The 9359-nt window shown below is 38.8% G+C and overlaps 1 protein-coding gene across 1 annotated transcript in view; it reads left to right on the top strand.

Moving 5' to 3' along the window:
* The first annotated feature begins 7948 nt into the window (after window positions 1-7948).
* Window positions 7949-9359, top strand: part of SerT (Serotonin transporter) — a 54461-nt gene continuing 53050 nt past the window's right edge. Inside the window, exon 1 of the mRNA XM_022071842.2 lies at window positions 7949-8197. The gene's annotated coding sequence lies outside the window, so the exon portion shown is untranslated. The remainder of the gene's footprint in view (window positions 8198-9359) is intronic.

The raw sequence follows: 9359 nt of genomic DNA, 5'->3' as shown, positions 1-9359 counted from the left end.
AAAGTGAGATCTAAGGTTCGGAGGTTTTAACTTATTCACAATATCAAAAAGTAAATTTTTGGGACCCACCATACGTTCTTAGGCTGGTATTGTTGATTCTCCCTGATCTACCATCTACCGCAGGCAAGATGTCGTCAACTGGCTTCTATTTTATTTCATTACTAGTATTGAAACGTGCGTATTACTCACCCCAAATGTACTATATTTTAGCATAATCACGCATTAAATTTCTTCTGTCATCCAGTCTCTTATAAACCTATTACAAATTTAAATATTTAAAAAATTTAAATTTTTTAAAATATTTAAACTATAATTTATTTTATGTGAATGTGAAATTCCCGTCTCTCGTACCAAGGGGAAAATATAAATTGCTGGAAACGTCCTAGGAGGAAGACGAGTGTTGATAAAATCCTGGAGTAAATAATTCCATTTGTTTTATTTAACTGCCTATATTTCCATTAACGATCTTGAAATCAGTGATCTATTCTCATTGTCTTCCACAGCGTCCGATCACAGGTATTAATGAAACATCGCTCAGCCGTTAACGCAGATACTTCAGACACACATAGCAACTGATTATGCAGAATAGTAAACGTACTTGTGATTCTCTCCCGTCCTAAAAAAAATTGTGGTGTCTAAAAAGTGCGTTTACAAGATAAATAATACGTAAACCACAATTTGTTTTCTACACAGCGCATCCGTGAAGTGAGTCCCACTTGACGGGAGGATCGCCGGTATCTTCCGCCAGAATTTTTTATCATCGCAAACCATTTCAACCCAATTATTCAAAACCCATCCAGAACAGGAGGCACCCTTTCGGTCACTCTGCTCACAGTCAAACGAGATGATAAGGCGTGTGCCTTGGTAAATTAGCTGCCCGCATGTCCACTTCACCGTTATGCGGATGATCTAATTTAGCCAGACTCGATTCAGACTTTAGTCTCCAGTCATTTCTCATATTTTGTGGAACCAAGTTGTCGGCGTGACTAGAACAAGACTACTCAAGTGTCATGTACTGGAACCCACACTTGTTATTATCCATTATAAAGCTCTCTCTCTCTCTCTCTCTCTCATAAAGAAGGTGCAAGCCTATAAACCATCTACAAATATCAAAAACGACGAAATGGAACAGGATAATTCTTTAACAGAAGCAGCTAACTCTGCCCAAGGGAAATTGTGAAACCATCATCAAACACGTACTTGAATCGGTCGGGAGACAAGTTATCTGTCACGAACAGCCCCCTCCCAGCGTCTCGTCTTGTTTGGGAGCAAACAAAGAGTCCTTCGGAATTATTCTGTGACAAGAAACTTTTAATTCCAGAATCCCTACATGCAGGCATTCATAAGGAACTGAGACTCATTCACCGAGTGTTCCTAAATCAAAGAACAGAAGTCACTATCAAAGTATAAACTAACTAATCTGTTAAGCACTTAAAGCCCTGTGTCCTCTACCTGATTCATCAGTCAATAACACTTCAGTTTCTATTTTTGTAGTTTAAATGCGTCATGTTTGTGCTTAATTCAGTAATATATTTTTATTTATTTCCGTCAGTACACACACATCTAAAAAATACAAAACAAGACGAACAACAAAAAGAAACAAACTACAAAAAATGAAAACTACAAAACAAACAAATCAATGATAGTTGCATTAATAAATATACATTAGTTTTAAAGACGAAAATAGCCTGAAGATGATGCAGTTGCATTGAAACATGTTGTGAAATAAAATAATGAGCGCTAAAATTGTAACATCGTAATAGCGATGATAATCGCCAAATTTTAAAGTTTTAGCTTTAATAACACCAATTTTAACGACTAAGTTTGTGTACTGACGGAAATAAATAAAAATATATTATTCAGTTTCTATATTTATCGATTTGTTATGATTGTCACGGGATTATCTTCTTAAACAACATTAAAAAAAAAGTTAATTTTTGTAATGGTGAAGAGTTGTGTTTTCTTTGCGGTACGGACTGGATTTTTATGTATTATTTGGACAAGTTTCGGCTTCAGAGGGTCGAGGTTGTAAACGGGTTTAACGTCCTGAGACACTTTTGATGTGAAATACATCTTGTTTCTATAGTATAAATAACTGTTAAGTAATTTTTATTCTGAGATCGCAGTACGGTAAATGTCTGAAGTTACTCAACTGTGTGATATAGCGGAAGCTGAAAATATCTCGAGTTACTTTTGCTAACTTTTTAAGTACACATAATTGGCATTTCACTTAAGTTACAAACGTTGTGACATTTAAGTGATCTCTTCCCTTCAGGATGTCCAACAAAATTGTTGTACGCACTTCCATAGCCGAAAATGTGTTTCCTTTCATTAAATTTTCATTACCCTAACTTTTTCTGTACGATTCATATAAGGAGGCAGCGGATAGTCAACCATGCAGATACCGAAAACCAGGTAAAGCGAGGAATCTTCTGCTTGCAGTAACATTCTGTATAATGGCTAACCGCACCCGAGAACATGTTCCTGGAGTCTTTAATCAGGTTAAGGACTGCGAGTGAGGGCTGCCACAGCCACAGGCCGGCTCGACGCCAGAGAAACTTTCGTGCGTTTCGTCGGGTCGGGAGGATTCTGCGATATTCGAGACGTCTAAATCGAAATATAGCCCTTTCTGCGTAAGCACTGACTCTCCGGTTGAAAAGAGGTTCAGAGTATATTCAACGGAGAAACAGCTGAAAGCAGAGTAGTTTCTCAATTCCACACACACGAACCCTCTGCGATCCCGAAGCTCGTCCAAATAACATTTAAAGATTCGGTCCGTACCGCGAAGAAAACACTACACGTAACCATTACGAAGATCAGCTGGTTAACGCTGTTTAAGGAAATAATCCGTCCATGTCAGTATGAAACAAGTGAATAACAACTGAGCGGATTTTTACGAATCTGAATGTGCGGAGTTTACTGATATTTGTTGACACTTAAAATCAAAGCGAAAAATGAAACATATTTTATATGTAATACCTGAGTTTTACGGATTTTCTAGACAATTAAACAAAAGTGATCTGTTATGCTTTATCTTCTCGTAACGAGACAACGGTTGGACTAGATTTTATGAAATTTTATGCTGGAACATTTACGAACTAAACGTCTAGCGGCAATATAAAAGCGAAGGCTGTTGATAGAAATTTAATTTTGCATGTATACAAATGCGGTTTATCTACGAAGTGGTATGATACCTGTGCCATATAACACAAGTATACCCCATACTGCAGGAATAGTATCTTCTAACAGAGGTGTCGGCTTTAATTAACTTCAGCACCTTATGGAGACGATGAACTCAAAACTTTATGTTGATGGTTGAAATTACATTAACCTTAACTCATAACATGAGATCTCGTTTCAGAGATCGTAGTAACGTTTCTTTGTGGTCTTGGTGCGTCGTATTCATTAAGTTCAAATATACCAACGGATGAATAACGTCTAATTGTACGCGCTGTAAATGAAGTTTATGTTAATTTTGAAACAAAATACCGCAGTGAGTTGTGGATATTGAAGAAAAAGGCTTCAGGGGACAGAAAGTAAAAATGAGGGGATCTACAACCTGGATATTACAAGACAGTCTTGTTACTTGATTGCCAGGCTTCGTATCACGTCTGCATGCCTTGTAATTAGACATTATTATAATCACTGTAATGAAGTGTGAGGTATTACTGGGGGGGGGGGAGGGCTGAGCAAACGACTGTAGCCCCTCTCAGCACAAGTTTTAATGAAACGTGAAGTACTTAGATGGTCTAGTGTCCGTATCGGATAATGCGCGTCTCTCCCTACTCAGAACGACGAGAAAGACGTAAACTGTAGACTCTACAGAAGATAGTCCGTCTTGTACATTTATTCTGGTCTTTTTACGCATTACTCAGTTTAGGTCAGTACGGTCTGAGACTGGATACACGGCACAGGAGACGTACGACAAATGTACGAGAAGATCTGTGGCTGATGTCTTCCGACGAAAGCCTTCAACTGCCCAGATTACATTCACCTATAAATGTAACCGTTTAAAACCCAGCGGTAACTACATGTACCACCTGCATAAACAATCAGTATCTCTACATTTTTCTCACACAGTGTATATACAGGCTTCGTATGATTCTCAGAATAAACAATGATTATTCATTTAACAGCGTTAACCAATTGATCGTTGTCATGGAAACGTGCTGTGTTTTATTTCAGGTACGGAATGAACTCTGAAGTATTATTTAGACGAGCTTCGACTTCAGGGGGGAAATGACCTTGAAGCTGGTTATAATTTTGGTTGCTGGCCCCGTGTGGAAGTGTGCTATGTTGTCAGAGGAATAAACTGCCTCCATTTTCAGGGCTGAAGTAAGGAATTCGAAACTCACCGAATATAACAGCGTCAAAACTACCTATGTAGGACATTTTGTTTGTTTCAAATGGCACTTCACTTGAAGTAAGCTACTAGCGTATTTCACTACTTATTAATCTAAGTATAAAATGTCTTCGTTAAAAGATAAGTTACATCTGATAAATTATCTGAATAAAGTTTACTGATACTATAACATCCATTAAGGGTACATCATCGAAAACATTGTGCAACCCTAAATTCACTTGAAGATGAGTCTTTTGGGTTGTTGCGCTGTGTAGTCTGGTAGACGATTTCCGACGTTTAAAAGATGCTTGCTACTTACATAATCAGGGCGATAAGTGAAGATAGAGGAGGCAAGTACCTCTAAAACGTCGGAAAGTTTTTTTACCAGATTACAATTCGGAACAACCCAGAAGACAGTCATCTTCAGACTCACCGCCGTGATAAACATCAAAATCTCATTGCGTTTCGAATAATTGATTTTAATCCACTACACAATCAATTAATCAGGTCAAATTGTGCGTACCCTTGTTATAACCACTTCAAATCTACGTGAATTTAAGCCTAATAAAAGCCACACCGCGTTTCGACTATGCGATACGAGTCTCCGCCTGCAGTTGTGTGTTTAGAGTACCCGCACTAGAGCGGTGTCAGAGAAGTTGCCGATAAGGAAGGCGGTTCTTGCTTTCCCGAACTTACGACAATTTCACATAGATTTCTTCGTGACAGAAAAGTGCTTATGAGCCTCTGGATTAACCGCATTGCATCACGCATGTACGCTGCTTACTTCGTATTCTTATTGCCTGCTTTCTGTACTTTCATTCTTTGTGTTTTTCTTTCTGTAGTCTATCTTTCCTTTCTACGTTTCTTCTTTCCTTCCGTTGCATAATATTCTTTTGTTGCTGCTTTAACAGTCAGTAACTCTGCACTTTGTATTTATGTGTTTCGTATGATTCTCATTTTAAATAGCGATTATTTCCTTAAACAGCGTTAACCAGTTGATCTTTGTAATGGTGAAGTGTTGTGTTTTCTTCGCGGTCCGGACTTAAATCAATATTCTTTATATTAGCTTCGGCTTTAAAGGGTTAACCACTTGATATTTGTAATGGTGAAGAGTTGTGTTTTCTTCGCGGTACGGACTGGATTCGTAAATATTATTTAGACGAGCTTCGACTTTAAAGAGTGAACCAGTTGATCTTTGTAATGGTGAAGTGTTGTGTTTTCTTTGCGGTACGGACCGAGTTATTAGTATTTAGACGAGTTTTGACTTTAAAGAGTTAAAATTAAGGTGCTGTATAACAAGAAATTATTATCATCAATTAGCTTAGCTCAATAAAGAATATAAAAGGATTTTATGTAGTGCAGACTAAAACACGATCTTATACCGACGTTATAATAACTGTGTTATGTTGTATAGAGACGCATGCGCATAGCAGGCCATGGACGATCACCAACCAACACTTGTATATATAGAAGTAGTTTCAACTATGTTTCTTGGAAGCGGTTTCAAGGCACTGCGATGCCTAGACATATACAGAACAATACAGAAAACACATCCATGTCGTAAAGAAGGTTCGAACCGACAATCTCAGTGTCTGAATGATGGACGATAGTTAGTGCCACAGCGATCGTCATAACAAGAGTACACTTCCTGCCATGCTGTTGGTTTGTTGAATGGGATGACGTAGTTCTGCGGGGAACAATGTCCACAAGTCACGCGTCAGTACTCTGATTAAACCGAGCAAATTAGTTTGTGCTGTGTAACAAGTCGCACTACTTTGCTTTAAAGCTGATGTCAGTGGCTCACTTGTGACTGGACATGATTTATTGCGTGTTCGTTGCCGAATGATCGTATCATCATCGCTGCATCATTGCCAGAGATCTCACACGCTCCGCCGGACATAGTCCTGCAGAACCTGACAGTTAATGAACTAGACAAGAAATTTCAAGTCTGTTATTGAACCTGGATTTTCACACCAACTGCCACTCGCGAGACAGACGAATTCAGTCCGCGCTTTCTCAAAATATTTCACTGAAATTCGCGTTAGCTCTTAATTTGTTCCCTTCCTTTATGCATTTATCATGAGGAGGTTTGGCTCTTTACGCATTCTTAACCTCGGTACCACAAAATACACCAAAAATATAGACAAACCAATGAAACAAAAATAATCAAAATTAAAAGAATACTGAAATGAATCTTAAATAAACAGACTATGATGATTCTGAATTAATTAAACTGGTTTACGATAACTTCCAGTGGCAGGCTTTTGTAAACACGGTAATGAACCTTCGGGCTTCACACAAGTAAAAGCAATTTCTGACCACCTAAGCGACTAGAACCTTCCTGAGCAGAATCCATGGAGCTCCTTAGTGAGGCCACGTTATAATTCTCTGCTTTTGCCTACTCAGTAACCAGCATACAATCTAGACAGACCATTTTCTGTTATGGTTACCTTAATGAACTTTCTCTGTTCAACTAGAAGATATTTTATGTGATTGGAATATTTCCAGCTTTTATTTCCAACACGCAAACAAATAATGGGCACCAGAGCTATATTTAACACTGGAGAGAAAAACATCATTTATCATCAGCGCATTATACTAACGCGACGAAAACAAGTCAAATATTCATTGTGATGAATAAGACAGTAGAATTACAGAACCAACAAACTTTATTTTAAAACCCTTCACTTCAGCGACGTTCTGTATTAACGTATTCAGGTTCTGACAGCCGAAATCTTGAACCATGAAGACGTATGGCGGAGCAAAGGTTAGTCTCAACGCATTATAAACCTCGAAACAGATGAAGACTCGTTGACTTCTGTGTTGTGGGTTTTAGCTCCGTGTAGTCTGGTAGATACCGAGCCGACGTTTCGGAGGAGCATACTGATTATATCAGTAGGGTGCCCTAACGATGGAGACAGTAGGTTCATCTGAAACGTCAGTCAATATCTACCAGATTACACAGCGTAACATCCAAGAATACTGGCAAATATTCATATTCATCGCCGTGAGAACCTGAGATCTTACCAGATGAATTAAAGAACGTCGTAGTCGTATCACCCACTATAATGACACGTAAACACGTAAAATAACGTATGTAACCATCATCGTTACCCATAACAGAAATCAGTGCTGTTTTACACACGTCACAGTGGTATGATGTTAACATAAATTAAGAATAAATGGTAAAAATGTACGATACAAATGTTTTTAACCGCCACGGTGGTCTATCGGTTAGAACGCTGGCCTTGTAATCCTGGGGTCTCGGGTTCGATTCCCGGCGGTGCCCGAATTTATAACTTGTGTTGGGCAAGGCCGTGGTCTAGGCAACACGGAGTTTTCCTCCGTGGCATCCCAACAATTACTCCATTCACACACAGAAGAAGGCAATGGCAAACCACTTCTGGATCATCTGCCGAGGAAATGAACCTGTCGTCACGACAGAACACTAAAAAAAAAAAGACAACCGAAGTTTACGAACATAACCGAAGATGACCGAAGTAGAACTTAAAAAAAAAAAAAAAGACGGAGGCGTCGCGGCGGGACACGCTTCTTTGGCTCGCGGTAGTAGTTCAGTTTCCAAACTAACTTTTCTTCTTGCGCCTAGCGTCCCTCCCCCCTCCGCACCTCTTCAGAGCGGTGTTGAGCGGTTTTCGCGAGTCACCTAGGAGAGTGGCAGCTGCTGAGTGCGCATTGTACGTCGGGACAGGTGGCTGACTGTAACAGTAGCGCTGTTAGAGACGACTTATCGCCACTGCTCAGCACTCCACTGGGGCCGGACATGACGGAGCGCCTCATGGAGCCTCCCGGGTCAACAGCCCCGATCATCAAAAGGCGCTAACTATAGAAATTACGGTGAGTGACCATTCTTACTTGGTTGTCTTCCGCGCACGAGAAATTATATTACTTTTAATTACACCAACTTCACCAGAGTAAAACCCGATTACAAATATATCAACACTATAAAGCTCTTGGTACCGCGTATATTATTATTATTATTATTCCATCTATTAACCATTTTACAGGGTATTTACTTCTATGTACCCGAGACAAACCTTGCCCCTGAGGTACGCAGTCCAGCAGCTATTTCCGAAATACATTTCGTTTTTAATACGTGTTACATGTATTATATAGTTTTATTGTGAGGGGATGACTACATATTTTACGACAGCGTCTTTCTAATGATTTATGATGATCCTAAAATGACAGTTTTTAAAGTTCCCTGATGTCGTTTTCGCCTCGGATGTTGGCCAAATGTTTTCTAAGTGACTTGGAGATAGTTCCAGTTGCTCCTGTAATTATTGGAAATATTTTTGCTTTATCTTTCCACATTCATTGTATTTCAATGAGAAGAATATGTAGTCATCTCCTCACAATAAAACTATATAATACATGTAACACGTATTAAGAACGAAATGTATTTCGGAAATAGCTGCTGGACTGCGTACCTCAGGGGCAAGGTTTGTCTCGGGTACATAGAAGTAAATACCCTGTAAAATGGTTAATAGATGGAATAACAATAATAATAATAGACGTACCAGGAAAAGATAACACGTTTGATATGAGAAGCCATAATAATGCATTCTGTTTATCAAACAACTAACATGCCAATTTTAAAAGCAATACCATTTATAAATTTGTGATCATAACAAAGAAATTTAGGTGAGAATTAAAATGTAAGATTTACTGTCAATTTTATTCGAGTGTTAATGACTCCTTGTAGTCGATACGTGATACGTAGTCAATCGGGCAAAAGCATCGATACATCCACGTACTAGCACGTATCTAAGTTCAGTTCCACGTAATCGTCATAAAATCAAGATTTCTGTTGCCATCCGGTATTAATCAGGACATTTTTACGACGTCGTAATTTCTGGAAAGGTCGACTACAGATTTCATATCTGATTCAACAAATATAAGCATTCGAAAAACAGCGAGAGAAGAAACTAATGCAAACTTATCAATATACCAGAATTAACCCGAGTGGTTCATTAGCGGTGTAAAATATCTGTAAACC

This window comes from Zootermopsis nevadensis, unplaced genomic scaffold (genome assembly GCF_977971745.1).
Source record: "Zootermopsis nevadensis isolate Lab colony 2312 unplaced genomic scaffold, Znev_1.0 Znev_ptg000015l, whole genome shotgun sequence".
Classification (NCBI taxonomy): domain Eukaryota; kingdom Metazoa; phylum Arthropoda; class Insecta; order Blattodea; family Termopsidae; genus Zootermopsis; species Zootermopsis nevadensis.
The sequence above is the reverse complement of the archived record's forward strand: the minus strand, read 5'-3'. Positions and strand labels throughout refer to the sequence as shown.